General features: G+C 38.7%; 1 protein-coding gene across 8 annotated transcripts in view; it reads left to right on the top strand.

The window, feature by feature from the left end:
* TENM1 (teneurin transmembrane protein 1) overlaps nt 1-13,465 on the top strand; it is an 829,655-nt gene that overhangs the window by 626,663 nt on the left and 189,527 nt on the right. The window lies entirely within an intron of this gene.

The following is a 13,465-nucleotide window of genomic DNA, read 5'->3' as shown; positions in this document are numbered from 1 at the left end:
AATTTTTGTTGAGGCCAAAAAGTTTCCCAGAATATTACGTAGTTTCCTTTTATAAGGAAGATGATAGTGATATATATTTATAAGGAAGCGTATGTGACTAGAAGTGAGACTTCACATTTTGTGCCTTTTTCAAAAATCCTCAGCCCTTGTCTCTCCCAGCTCAGTTGTTTCAGTGCTTCTCTATTGCTGTGATAAAGGAAGGCCTTCCCTCCCATTTTGTGTGGGTTTGTGGGCAGCATGTGCTGGTGAGCATTTGTGAAGGTGGGCACAGTGGCTGCAGGGGCCAGGGCTGCTCTGCCAAAGGCACCAGAGCCCAACTGTGTTTCTTCCAGAGCATCTGTAATTATTCACTGTTTAGAACTGCAGTTCTTCCTCTGTAACAAGGGGCACTGCCCAAGTGCTTTTCTGTGATGTGCTCAATGTGTCTGCAACTATCTTTTATGTCTTTGCCTGTGGGGAAAAACATAATTGAGTCATTCTTCCTGAAGCCTGTGTGGTTGTGTGTTCAGCCAGTACAGTGTTCATTTCAACATTCCTATTAATGGTTGCATTGATTATTTTTATTTTAGCCTGTAATTCTGTCTCCAATCTATCTTTTTAATTTTTATAGTTCACTACCTATTGAACAGCAAATTCAGCTATGTTTGGTTGTGTGCATATTTTTTTAGAGATACAATCTCCTGAATCCAGATTTCTCAGTAGTAGCTAATAGCCTACAGTACTTGAAAGCTCCTTTTTCTTTTTATAACCTATCTCTTTTCCAATACATTTTCTGATTACTGCACTACAGTTCGATTTTTATTGGATCATTTTAGGGCGTAATAATTCATTTCTGATCCCTAGTACCTCTTGTCCATGTCTGAAGTACTCCACATTATTTCAGTCACTCATTTTTGTTGACATCTTTTCTCTAAAGGCAGTCTTCTGCAATTTCTCTCAAAATATCTTTCTGGCATCACAGTTTTAGGCTTGTGATATCCAGTTTTTTTAATACAAAATCAAATAGAAAGCATTTTCTTTACTTCACCAGCCAGCTCTAGTGGAATTTTTTGAGCTTTTTTCTAGCTGTCTTATACATTGCTTGGTGGCTAATAATGGCAAAAACAATACTAGAGCTGTACATGCAATAAAATAAACACATTTATTTGCAATTGCTTTGCAACTCAGTGCTTATTAATGTTAAATAAACAGCCATAGAAAGTAGAGTCTAAATCAACTGAGTTTTTGCATGAATCTGTATAGAATTATTTGTTCATTCATTGTTTCTACAGCAGTTTAGATTGAATTATCTACGTTCTGTTTGGGAAAAAGAAAAAAAAAAAAACAACACACATCCCTTCAGGTTTTGCAGAAAGCTGTGTCAAATCCTGCAGTTTCAGTTGAGTTTCTCTTTTGGGCTCAGTAAGAGCTCTTGAGATGCTGAATAAGGGCCTCTCTTACGGCAAGAAGCCTCTGGTAAGAGAAATGACACTGAGTTGCCATTTTCAAGTGGTTTCAGATTATTTTCTTCCAAAGCTTCATATTTGTGCAGTCATGAAAAAAAAAATAGTTCCTGTCTGTGGACTCATGTGGGTGGATCCGGGCTCTGGACAGCTGGCAGGGCTCCGGTGGTAGGTTCCTGCTGGGGAAATTTGCATTAGGAGTAAGAATGTGGAAACAGACCCTCAGCCACCTGGGAAGCAAGAAGGGCAGTCCACAAAGTGGAGATGTTTGACCGTTGGCTTTGCCAGCTCAGATCGTGTTTGGATGATAATCTTTGACAGAAGTTTTCTGTATCACAGAAAACCCACCCACAGTCTCCTGCTCCACTGTCTCTCTTGTTGCTGCCCTTTCAGTATGTAATGATGGAATTTGAAGTTTTATATGCCCATGGAAGAGAAATGAAAACAGCAATTGAGTACTCTTCAGAGTGTAGTTGTCTAGCTCAGGTGTACAACATAGTAGCCAAAAAATACATGGCAGAAGCTTTCCATCCTGCTGCTTTCCCTCCTTCCTGCTGTAATGTTCTCTGGTTGCTTGCCTGTCTTAAAGACTTCTTATGTCCTTTGAGGACACCAACATACTTTGGTGATGGTGCTAGTAAAGTCTGTGACTGGTAATATTCTGAAGCTTGAATCCTTAGTATCAGTGTACTGATAAAGCTGAAAACCCAAGCTTAGTCAAGTGAAGAAGTGGAAACCTGAGGTGTCAAATGAATTTTAAAATACATGTATAATTTTGCGAAGCAATTATTCCTAGAGAACTAGAGGACTTTCTAAGACTCCTGAGATGTGGAGAAAGATCTTTTAAAATGCGTGTCAACCTGTTCTAGGATGCAAGTTTGGAGGAGGCTGCGTTGCTTATTCTGGTAGGTGGCAGATGCACACCTGCTCCGTCTCGATACAGCTGCTTCTTGTAGCAGTTTAAACAGTTTGAGGCCTGGCAATATCTTTATGCCTCGTAAGTGTGAGTGGTTGTGCTGAAATCCATCGCTACATGAATTAAAAAGGTAAGCAGGTAAAAAGTGTGGAATTTGTTTATCTCTGTAAATTTGTTGTTGGTTTTTGGATTGGACTGTACAACTAATACATCAAAAATTCAGTTAATTTGAAAAGTGTTGCAAAATTCCTCAGATTAGAGACTTCCTTCTCTTGGTTTCATGTATCGGTCGATGTGCAAATACAAGAAAAGCAAACATCCCAAAAAGCAGCTGACTGGGCAGTCAAGCGTTTCCTCCTTTTAATATGAATGATAATTGTACTTGGAGGAGTTCTTCAACTGGCTTCTGCCCAGTAGCTTGTGCTGGTAATTTGAAATATGGGCCCTTCTTTGGATGCTTCCGATGGGTCACCAGAACAGGAAGAAGACAAACAGGGACAATTCTCTACTATAAGTAGGTCTTTCCTACAAACTCACTGTTTGGCTGATTTAATTACTTCTAAAAATATATTTCTCTACATGTGTTTTAGAAGTAGTGATATGAAAACAGATGACAAATATTTTAATGTTGGTTTCGGGTTTTTTCTTATTGGCTATTTTATTCCCTTTAGACTAGCAGAACAGGAAATAACCTTCCACTCATCTAACCTGGTTGATTTTAAATACCTACCAAATTCAGTGGCATTTCTTAACTTGTCATCTTCAAATTAGTTTCTTGACTTTTCTCTTGAATGTAGCTTGTTCTGCTAACATGAGGGCACCCAGGGGATTAGTTAGAGACATGCTTCTGTCATGCTTCTGGGTCACCTCAGTTCTGTGATAAACTGGTAACTGGGACTGAAATTTATGGTCATCCTAAAAGAAAATATCCAAGAAGTAGAAAACCTGTTTTCATTGAGCTGTTATTTCAGAGGCTGAAACATGACAAACTTTAGTGAAAATATAGAGAAAGCCATAGTTACTCCCATTCTGCTGGCTGGAATTTAAAGCATTTGGAAATACTGTGTGTTCATTACACCAGGTTGCCTCTTCTTTGCAGGTTGTCTAGTATTACTAGGAATGCTTACCTATGTTCAGTATATGCAATGAGGTTTTATCAGTTAATGAAATAGTAGGAAAGATGCAAAAAATAAGCCTAATAAGAATAACACACTGTCATAGAGACAGGACATAAGCAAAGAGTTAACTGTGTTAACCTTATCAGTTGGCAGTTTTCTGATCTCCCAAACAATACTTGCAGGCAGTGATTTCTAATATTTGCATTTGAAGAAAGCTAACAGGTTCTCATCAAAAACAAGACTAATGTTACTTCATATTATACAGATACAGTTAAAAGATGAGCCAGTCCTCTGAAGAGCCCAAATTATATAGATATATTTTTTTATATGTTGATTATTTTATCTCATCTTCCACAGGTTCATTCTAAGCCTCATGTAATATGCATAAACCTCTTCAATAAAGAATTTTGTTATTAACTGGGAAGAAACTTCTTTATTATTCTTATCTGTTTTTCAGGTGGTATCAGGTCAGACTTTGCACAACTGTTTAGTTTCTGCAGAAGAAAGCTTTTATTGTGTCAAGGATAATTGTTTTTTATATTTTTAATTTATTGGAACCTTTGTTTCCCACATAGCATTTTGTAGCATAGAAGTAGTAGCAGTTGAAACAGAGAAGTGGAACAGACCATTAAAAGGGGTACTTGCTGCCTTTATTGCTGTTGCCTATGTTTTGAAACATTAATTATCAAATATACTTAAATATAGTATTTTCAATTTTTAAATTATAAAAAATGTAGGTGTTTATTACAGTATTAAAATTTAGCTGGTTGGGCTTTTAATGTCTGAAATGTGGGGATGGTAGCATGACACAGTATTAGGGACATAAAAATCTTTATGAGAAATTGTCATGAAAGATGTCAAAAATGTGATTCTTATCTGATATTTAAACTGCAGACATTAAAACATCATCCCTGACATACAAGTCGATACTGAACATTTCAAAGATCCAGGCGGATACACAGCAAATTGAATGAAATTCAGTGGGGGAGATAGTAACCAAATATAAAATAATTAATAGGAGCTACTTTGGAAAGCAGTAATGCTGAAAGGGACCTTAAGGGCCAGTAAATTAGATAAATGGAGGCAACAAGTCAGATGCTACTTTGGGCTGCATGTGTACGTGTGTCCTGTCAAGGAACTATGAAATATAGCAGCTGTCACTAAGACTTCTCTGATGAGTCACTTCTGAGCATTTCAACACTGGGGATGTATAAAATCAAAGAATCTGAGTAGTGCAAAATACAGTTGTGTCTTTGGGACTTGTTATTCAAGGAAAGGTGTTTTTAAAAGGCCTGAATCTGTAGAGAAAGTCGAAGTTGTTACTCAGATAACTGGAACAAGTATGGGGTGCAGGGAGGGAGGAGCTCTGTAGGTCTCTACCATCCGGGGCGATGCTGTCATCACCAGGAGCACAGTGCTGGCAGGCACAGACCTGGCAGTGCTGGTTCAGGAGCTGTAACTGGCAGTCTGAGGAATTTAAATATGAAATCAGAGACAGTTCCTAAACAGTGTAGTCATTCAACATGGGAATAACTTGCCAAGGGACTGTAAGTCCTTAGTATTGGGAGCCCTTGTGCTATGAGGGTTAATGTGAAGGTCGCTGGTTGAAACTACTTCTGACTGTGAAGGTGATCAGACTGGATGGGTGCATTGACTCTTTGCTTCTGTAAACCTCTTATGTTTCTACTGACTATTAAATTTTTCCAACTTGCCTGTTTTAAAGTAGTATGAAGCAATAAATGAAGTGTGGTAGAGGTTTTGTGGCTGCAATTGTTTAAAACCAGCCAACACATTTGAGTATATACTACAGAGGACGTGACTAGCATGTGATTACTGATTGCTGTTCTTCATTAGTTTGTAGTCAAAGGAAATAACCCAATAGATCTTTCCATCTCTGACTCGTGTGTATTGTCTATAGATGTAACAGCTGCCCTAAACATTTGGCAACTGGCCCAAGCCCAAAAATTAACACTAAAAAATTAATTTTGTATAAGCTAATAAGGACAAAGGCCATTCAATTTCTTGTTTATGCAGAGAGCTTATTGAATCTGAAGATGATACATCTGGGAGTAAGCTGGTGGAATCCATTTGTAAAATAATAATGCCTACACATTACAGAAGGACTTGTGTAATAATCAGTTAGTCATTAAATAAAGGGGATTTTTGGTACAATATTGGTCAAGATATTTATCTATGGTAACCCAAACAGACAAATGTTTATTAAAGATTTAAGCAAAGAAATTGAAGAAATCTACATCTAATCAAACTGTGCCAAGATTAAAGGAGAATCTTCCCTTTTTTATCCTACTGCATTGCTGCCCTCCGCTGACAAGGTGTTAATCACAGCTTCTTTGTCTCCTGTATAGTTTGCACTTCAGATTCCAGGTGTAGCAGGGTCTGTTTCTTTTAAAGTTTTTCATCTATTCCAGTGTGTTGGCTTTTCTGCCTCAGTTGGAGTTTGTAGTCTTTTGATGGGTCCAGACAGATCTAATTTTTCGGTTCCTAGAGCTCTTGATTAAGGGTGGACACTGCTAATTAATCCACTTTGCGTTTTGAGTGGCTGATCTGCAAAGTCTCTGTCAGTGCAGTGTGTTTCACCTGTAATTATAGTTCATCTTCTCTGTTAGAAGCAGGCTTTGCTGAGTACTACTTCTGGAAAATTTTGAACTGGGGATGTGGTTTATCTGTTGAGCATTGTCTGTATGTCTTGCCAAATGCATGATATGGAAATTGAAATAAGACCTGTGGAACTACAGGCTGGTCAGTTTTCCTTTGATGTTGGGCAAGATCAGGAAGCAAATCCTCCTGGAAACTCTGCTAAGGCACATGGAAAATAAGGAGGTGATTGGTGATAGCCAACATCACTTCACTAAGGGCAAATCATGCCTGACAAATTTGATGGCCTTTCATGACAGCGTTAGAGTGTTGGTGGATAAGGGACGAACAATTCACATCATCTACCTGGAACTGTGCAAAGCATTTGACATTGTCCTCATGACATCCTTGTCTCTACACTGGAGAGCCATGGATTTGATAGACGGACCACTTGGGTGGATGGTTGGCCTCAAAGAGTTGTGGTCAACATCTCAATGCCCAAGTGGAGGCCAGTGAGGAGTGAGTGAAAGTCCTCAGGTCAGAAATGGAACCAGTGCAGTTTAACATCTTTGTTGTGACATGGACACAAGTGGGATCCGCCCGTGATCCCAAGCGGGATCAAGGGCACCCTCAGCAGGTTTGGCAGTGACACTGAGCTGTGGGGTGTGGGTGATGATGGAGGGAAGGGATGCCATCCAGAGGGATCTGGATAGGCTGGAGAGGTGAGTCTGCACAAGCCTCATGAAATTTGACAAGACTGAGTGCAAAGTTCTGCACCTGGTTTGAGGCAAACCTTAACTAAAAATTAATGTGAGGAGAATTCTGCATGTCTAAACCTTACCAACTGTTTCTTTAGAATAGAACTAACAGTGATTTTCTTATCCATGGGCTGGAATGTGACTATTTTGAGACCATTGTAAAAAGTTAAATTGCTTTGAAACAAATGTAAATCAGGTGCTGTCATTGTTCATTGAGAACCAGAGAAATTGGACTTAAATTTGAATATAAAACAGTATATCAGCATTACTGCATTAGATCAGTGTTCTTAAATACGTTTACAAACGCATTTGGGTGTGTGAAAGGCTGCCTTCCCTTCCATTATCTGTTGCAGTTGTGTGCTACTCTTCTTTTGTGACTGCTGCATCTAGTGAGGCAGAGGAATGTACTGAAGGCATTTTATTATCTCACACTGGAGCATTATACTTCATGACTGCCCTATCAACATTAAGGCATAGGAAACAATGACCCTTGGCCTAGAATTTTTATTAACAAGGTCCAGAACTCAAGTTATATGTCAGTCTAGTTTTGTTTTAAAAGCACAGCAAGTGAATGTGACTGCAGCGAGCTCCAAGAGCAGTGTGTTCTGTGAGCTGGCAGTTACAGGGCATCCGAGCAGCTCAGTCCAGTTCAGCACTGGTGGCAAAATCCAGTCACAATTTGTTTTGTTTAAAAAAGTAGCAGTAATTTTATTTGGCTTCTGACTGTTTCCTTGGGCAAAAACATTTGTTTGAACTGGGAGTTTTACCTGAGGAAGGGCTGCATTTTTTGAAATTCATTGAGCCAGTTGCCAGAATAGGAACATGATCTTATGCTCTAGAAGTTTTAAAATTCAAGCACTTTGCTGGCATCATCAGACTTAGTTCTGCTATCTCATTATGAGTTAACCTATGAGTGCTAATAATAGCTCATGGCAAAGGCACTCATTATGTGTAAATACATATGACTAATTTAATTATTGCTATGCTGACTAATCCATACATTTTATGAATGAGAAGGTTTCAGCCCTGCTGTATAAACCCATTTATATGGGAGCAGAATTTGCTTCATCATGTTGTTACAGCAAATACTGAAATCTCTACCTTTATTCTTCGTATAGGCAAAGATCACAGAGAAGTGAGCAAGGGAATGAAATAAGAGTGTGTGTATATTTTGTATATTACTATGCCATGAAATTAAACAAAACATGTTCCCAAGAAAGTTGGAATAGTGGTCTTCTGTATTGTGAATAGAAATGTGCCAAGGGAGAGAGGTCTGGAACAAAGGAAACTCATGTTCCTGTATTCTTCAGTTAGTATAAACATTCACTGGGAAATTAAAGGCTTCTAGCAAAAAGAATTTAACAATGTGTTGCCATCTCTGTTAAACTTGAATCTTCACAGCTCTCTGAATATCACTATGTGCCTACAGGTGCATTTTCAGTGTTGTTTAATTTTTCATGTGAAACAATGCTGCTTTTCTGTATTTATTCTCCTTCTCTTACAATAATCTTCATTGGTCTAAGAACATCACATCTAGCTGTCAAAAATATTTCTAGTGTCAGAATTAAAGGTCTGTATGCATCGTGTATACATCGTGTTATAGGGACTAATTGCATTTTCTGCCTGTGACCTCTCCCTCGGGTCATTTTGAGTTCACAGAATACACTGTGCCACCACGATGAGGAACTATTTGATGTTTTAGTTCATTTTAATTGTTCAGTGTATAACCTTAAGCCTTATATGTTACCACTCTTCAAACCTTGTTCTTACAGTAGTATTAAATTCCTGTTGGCAATTCTGTGGTGCTCATCACTGTGATATTCAAATACTTCATATATGTTTATGTATTTCTCTGGGAAACGATGGGGGGTATTTACCTCCATTTTATGGGTAGGGATTCACATACATATAAATTAAGGGAAAAATACCTGCTAAACTTGGGCATCTGGTTTGAACTGCTCAACACCTGATTTTTTTTTAGAATACTCCAAATATTAACTTCAAATATTAGTGCAATATATGACTAAGAATAGCTGTCACTGATTTAACCTGCAAGTCTGTAGATTTATAAGAAAAGCAAAATAAGAAGTGTAATTATCATCTGGCATCAGTTGGTTTTGAGCAGTTTCTAACATCTAGGTTCAAGTATTACCATTTACTCTACTTGAACTGGCAGAGTTTGATAGCAGTAGGAAGCTGTCATCTTGTCTTTGAAACCAGCAGTGAAAGGAAAGGAAATCCATGTATTGATGTTGGGTTTCACAAATGTTAACTGACAGCTTTTTTTTTTTTTCCTTTTTTTTTTCCTTTCCACTCCTTTCGTTGAAGTTGAATTCTTTCCCTGGTCTTGTCCCAGGCACTTTCTTTCCAAGTCTGAGCTTTGCCCCAGAGCTTTTCTCTTACTTAATTTCTTCCTTATGGACTTTGCATTCAGTTTCTGGTCATGGCAGCAGTCTTCAAGAGATCTGATCTCACTGTTCTGCTCAAATTGTTCTTGTGTGTTCCCCCTTTCTCTCCTTTTCCATTTATTCTGTTTTAATGATTCCACTCACTTCTTGTTTCTATTTATCCGGTTTCTGTCCAGATGGTTTCATCATATCTTCTCTCTTCTGCAGTAGTTTCAATCAGCTGTCTGTCTTCTCCATCATGCTTAAGTGCCTTTAAGCAGAGGGCTTTGGGAGTGCAGAAGGAGGAAACCTCTGGCAGGCTCGTTCCCTAGTGCTGTCCTTTCTGGATGAGTACAGGGAGCAGCGAGAGCAGAGACCTGAGCACTACAGCCCTGGGCTGAAGTCTCCTCAGCCTCTCCACAGTGTGGTGTGAGCATTTCCTGGTTACCCAGAGGCCTCTGAGGACTTGTGTGCATTCAGTTTGGATGCAAGACTGACATAAAGGCTAATGCTACCACAATTTGCAAATCTCCTGTTCCAGGAACAGCTGGGGGCCCTGGAGCATTTCAGAGGAACAGTCTCCACTGACATATGTAAAACTCATCATCCCTAACATCATCCTCAGGGTTGTCCAGGTGAATCCAAATAACCCTCCTGCTTCCCTGAACACCCTGAGGTAGGGACCTGGTATGAGAGGTTTGTTCCAAATGGTTAAAATTTCAGAAAAAAACAACCAAATGTCATATAGCAGTAAGGAATGTGTTAAGAAGATAAGACAAATAGGTTAAGTGATAAACCAGCTCCTACAACTTTCCCCTGAAGATAATGCTTTCAAAACTACTTCACTTTTTGAAGTTCTGTAACATTAAGCTAGTGATCTGCTCCCTGCCCTTGTTCTCCATAACATTCAGAGCTTGTTGTACTCTTGCTTTGTAAATCCATACACTGGTTAATGTAATTTGTGCACTGAGTACATAATAATTGATTGACAACATTAAAAATATATGTATGCACACATACAGATCTCAGCTCGGTGAAAGATGTGATGTGTGGCCTGAGGCTTTTTTAATTTGCAGGTAATGTGATGGTTGTTTCCTGATTTTCAGCTGTGTAGTGATTATCATGCTATAATTTCAGTTTAAAAAATAGCCAGTGAACAGTCATATTGCAGTGTTTTACATAAGTGTCTCATTCTTGCAATATTCCAGTAGCCTAAACACATTCACCAAGAAGTCAGTGTGATTGTATACCAAATAATTCACCTGCTCTGCTGGAGAGTTGAGACAAATCCTGCCCAGTATCACCTGGTTTCTGCATGAAACATTATCCAGAGTTTGCTGAGTTCTGTTTTATTAATGGGTGTGGATGACACACATAATCTAACCAGGGAGTATGAATCATTCGTTTGGACTGCTCTCATTCATTCTGATACACATTTGATGGTTTGAGAAGTGCAGTATTCCAGGGAAGCTGTCCTAACAGTTGAGGGAGAAACAAAAAAAAAGTCCCTTCCTGGTGGAATCAACTTTATTTAGGAGCACTAACAAGAGTGGTATCCTATCAAAGAATGCAAAAGCCTTTCTATTGCTAAGATGTCTGGATTTATCTGTAGTTCTGTTGCAGCACGTCTCACCCTAGTTCCTTTCTGAAACTGTGATTGAGTCAAATACATTTTTCCATGCAGCATCATGCATAAGTTGCAAGAAATTCTGTGCCCTAACCTATGCTTATCTACACTGATGTCCTTGAAAAATATGCATTTAATGAATATAAATGTAATTATTCCCAAGAGTACAAGTATTTGTTTATGCTGCTGGTTGTGCTTCCTATACAAAGCACTATTTTTGCTAATAATTACTTTAAAGTTAATATTTCCTATTACTTTGAATTATTTATGAAATTAAGCATGTGCTCCCACTTAGTGACCAGACAAATGGAGAAAACATCCTTGATCTTCGGTTTTATTGGTTGAGTTACACTCTTAGAAAGTGAAAATCCCACATTCTCTGTGTTTTTTGGTTACTAAAAGCTACAAACTGATACTGAAAGGAACAAGATTTTTCCTCTGCAGATTTTAGTGCACTTCTAAAGGCTTAGCTAGGGTTCACCTCAGCTATTCTACAGGGCCTTGGCACACAGCCGTGGTCCAAGTGGGATAAGAGACCCATTGCCACATTTCCTCCTCTGAAAAGCGAGACTGTGGAGGAATTTGTTCTCCTCCTGTTTGTTATTTCTCTTCATCATCTCCATGCTTTGAGAAAGGAAATACTTCCTCTTTGTATTTCTACCTAGGGCCTTCTATCATCCCTAAATCTACTCACTTCCTCTGCCACACTTCAGGATAAGAAAAATTCTCCTATTTCACACCTACATTTTGTCCTTCTGTGGTCTTAAACTCTTTCCTGACACTTTTCCTCAAGAGGAATGTAGTTTCTGAACATAGACCCAAGTGTAGGCTCTTGACATCTTTGTGTTTCTCTAGAATATGAAGCTCAGACTTAGCAGATGTAGTGCTTTCCTTCCATCCTTCACAGCTCTCTGAGCTAACAGGTTTGTGGTGGCCCTTCAATCCTTTCAGTTTATACTTTTTTCCTCTGTTTTCCAGGCTGCTGAAATATTTTATAAGAGATGCATTGCAAGAAGTGTTCAGTATGCTGTTCCTCTAGAGGGTCTCCTCCTCAGGAGTCTTCAGATCACTTTGAGGCCTTCCTAGAGGTCACACATGATGTATTAATAATGCCAGAGAAGGGCAGATGAGGCTACCAGCAGGCCTATCTATACAACCATTATTAGTTTTAGGAGTTTGTGCCAGTAAAACTAACAGAGGGGAAAAAATCCATAAATAGAAGCAGAATTTCTGCAGCCTTCCTCTACTTGAAGATTTTTCCTATGGCATTAAAGTAAAAGAAACTCAGTATTGTAGTCCTGTCATAGAGGCAGTTCCATAATCTGTTATGATCCACTGGGGATGGAAATGCTTGCTTTTTAACACTGGCAGGAGACAATGATTGACTTTTTGGCTTGGAGGGCAGACTGGCTTCCAGGTTAAGAGGGAAGAAGATACTGAACTTGAGAAAATCTGATGATCTTCTCTAAGAACCATATATTTTGTTTATAAACCAGATTCAAGTATTTTAAATTAGTAAAAGTTAATCATTGAAAAGCCTAAATTATTAGAAGCAAAACTGTTCAGCTCAGGGGTATTAACATCCTTATATTAGCTTTATGTTAATTAAGGAGTATGAAATTTTTCACTTGGATACTAATTTTAGATACTATTGCTGTGTTTTTGTGCATAGGAAAAAACATCTGTCTTCATGGAGAAGCTTTAGAAATAAGATCCTGTTGCTAAATTGTTATTTCAGAAATTGTGGCAATGTCCCTCTGAATGCTTTTAAATTGTCCAGGAATTGTTCAGTTCTGTATCATATGGCTTGAAAGCATTGACACAGAAGTGGAGGAGTGGCCTCAACTCTGCCCAGAGTGGCTGTGGTTAACCCCAAGCAGCTCAGTTGTGTGTAGGTGCCTACTCCAGATCAGAAATACACTTCACTGGCGTGATGCAGTGGCCTCACGCAGCAGGAACTGTGGTGATGTGTCACAAGAAGGTGACAGAGGAAACAGGGATAGAAGGACAATGTACAGTAAAATAAAGATGCACATTAAAGCTGAGAGAGAGAGATGGGGATTACCCAGAAACAAATTTCGGTGGGAAGAAGAAAGAGGGGGGAAAGAGAGAGAGTCTTTAAAAAAAATAATAAATAAAAAAGGTGTACCTGCAATCTCTGTAATTGTGGAAGGAGGTTGCCAAGAGAAACTTGTATGAAGAGCATGTAGCTGGTAGAAGCCAGGCTTTAAAAAGAGTAATGAGGTCCTGAAGATGTTGTAGGAAACAACACACTCATGCTGGGCACTTTGAATCCTAGATAAGCTATTGAAGTGATTTATTCTTTTTCCATGGATGAAACACATAGGAAATGGTTTTATTCCATCCAGCAGTGAATGCAGTCCCATCAAACAACCTCCTTAAGGAGCAGTTTCCCTGAGCTGACACCTGTCTCAATATCCACAAGAGTACTTAAAAATGCTTCCAAAAAGAGAGAAATATATTATTAACATGGTTCTCACAGAGCATTTTTCAAATGGATGATAGGTCAGGACATAAGAATGTCTTTCTGCATTAGAAAGTGCATTACGTCCATTTTGCTTTAGCACAATTCTACAATGAAATAGTTAATAAGGGATCTTG

Source organism: Corvus moneduloides, chromosome 14 (genome assembly GCF_009650955.1).
Source record: "Corvus moneduloides isolate bCorMon1 chromosome 14, bCorMon1.pri, whole genome shotgun sequence".
In the NCBI taxonomy this organism is placed as follows: domain Eukaryota; kingdom Metazoa; phylum Chordata; class Aves; order Passeriformes; family Corvidae; genus Corvus; species Corvus moneduloides.
This window is presented reverse-complemented; position numbering and strand designations above follow the sequence as displayed.